Here is a 2,214-nt window from a genome sequence, read left to right on the forward strand (position 1 = left end):
AACTAATGAAAACATTGTTGGGGTAAAACCTAAAGGGAAAGACCTAGCACCAAATACAATTTGCCATCTGATCTAACTTCTGGAGGCAGTCAAAATGAGTATTTGAATTCTTCCCTACCTTATTCCTGTGCTGAGATACAGGCTGCTCCAACCTGCTGTAAAATGCTTGATTTTGAGAGTGAGCGAAACTAATGAAAACATTGTTGGGGTAAAACCTAAAGGGAAAGGTCTAGCACCAAATTGCATTGGCCATCTGATCTATCTTCTGGAGGCAGTCAAAATGATCCTTCGAATTCTTCCCTACCTTATTCCTGTGCTGAGATACAGGCTGCTCCAACCTGCTGTAAAATGCTTGATTTCGAGAGTGAGCGAAACTAATGAAAACATTGTTGGGGTAAAACCTAAAGGGAAAGACCTAGCACCAAATCCAATTTGCCATCTGATCTAACTTCTGGAGGCAGTCAAAATGATCCTTAGAATTCTTCCCTACCTTATTCCTGTGCTGAGATACAGGCTGCTCCAACCTGCTGTAAAATGCTTGATTTCGAGAGTGAGCGAAACTAATGAAAACATTGTTGGGGTAAAACCTAAAGGGAAAGGCCTAGCACCAAATTGCATTGGCCATCTGATCTAACTTCTGGAGGCAGTCAAAATGAGTATTTGAATTCTTCCCTACCTTATTCCTGTGCTGAGACACAGGCTGCTCCAACCTGCTGTAAAATGCTTGATTTCGAGAGTGAGCGAAACTAATGAAAACATTGTTGGGGTAAAACCTAAAGGGAAAGGCCTAGCACCAAACTGCATTGGCCATCTGATCTAAATTCTGGAGGCAGTCAAAATGAGTATTTGAATTCTTCCCTACCTTATTCCTGTGCTGAGATACAGGCTGCTCCAACCTGCTGTAAAATGCTTGATTTCGAGAGTGAGCGAAACTAATGAAAACATTGTTGGGGTAAAACCTAAAGGGAAAGACCTAGCACCAAATCCAATTTGCCATCTGATCTAACTTCTGGAGGCAGTCAAAATGATCCTTAGAATTCTTCCCTACCTTATTCCTGTGCTGAGATACAGGCTGCTCCAACCTGCTGTAAAATGCTTGATTTTGAGAGTGAGCGAAACTAATGAAAACATTGTTGGGGTAAAACCTAAAGGGAAAGGCGTACCATGAAATTGCATTGGCCATCTGATCTAACTTCTGGAGGCAGTCAAAATGAGTATTTGAATTCTTCCCTACCTTATTCCTGTGCTGAGATACAGGCTGCTCCAACCTGCTGTAAAATGCTTGATTTCGAGAGTGAGCGAAACTAATGAAAACATTGTTGGGGTAAAACCTAAAGGGAAAGGCCTAGCACCAAATTGCATTGGCCATCTGATCTAACTTCTGGAGGCAGTCAAAATGAGTATTTGAATTCTTCCCTACCTTATTCCTGTGCTGAGATACAGGCTGCTCCAACCTGCTGTAAAATGCTTGATTTCGAGAGTGAGCGAAACTAATGAAAACATTGTTGGGGTAAAACCTAAAGGGAAAGACCTAGCACCAAATCCAATTTGCCATCTGATCTAACTTCTGGAGGCAGTCAAAATGATCCTTAGAATTCTTCCCTACCTTATTCCTGTGCTGAGATACAGGCTGCTCCAACCTGCTGTAAAATGCTTGATTTCGAGAGTGAGCGAAACTAATGAAAACATTGTTGGGGTAAAACCTAAAGGGAAAGGCCTAGCACCAAATTGCATTGGCCATCTGATCTAACTTCTGGAGGCAGTCAAAATGAGTATTTGAATTCTTCCCTACCTTATTCCTGTGCTGAGATACAGGCTGCTCCAACCTGCTGTAAAATGCTTGATTTCGAGAGTGAGCGAAACTAATGAAAACATTGTTGGGGTAAAACCTAAAGGGAAAGGCCTAGCACCAAATCCAATTTGCCATCTGATCTAACTTCTGGAGGCAGTCAAAATGATCCTTAGAATTCTTCCCTACCTTATTCCTGTGCTGAGATACAGGCTGCTCCAACCTGCTGTAAAATGCTTGATTTCGAGAGTGAGCGAAACTAATGAAAACATTGTTGGGGTAAAACCTAAAGGGAAAGGCCTAGCACCAAATTGCATTGGCCATCTGATCTAACTTCTGGAGGCAGTCAAAATGATCCTTAGAATTCTTCCCTACCTTATTCCTGTGCTGAGATACAGGCTGCTCCAACCTGCTGTAAAATGCTT

The sequence above is a fragment of the Melanerpes formicivorus genome, unplaced genomic scaffold (genome assembly GCF_026170545.1).
Source record: "Melanerpes formicivorus ecotype bairdi unplaced genomic scaffold, bMelFor1.0.p_v2 SCAF_288, whole genome shotgun sequence".
NCBI classification, from domain to species: domain Eukaryota; kingdom Metazoa; phylum Chordata; class Aves; order Piciformes; family Picidae; genus Melanerpes; species Melanerpes formicivorus.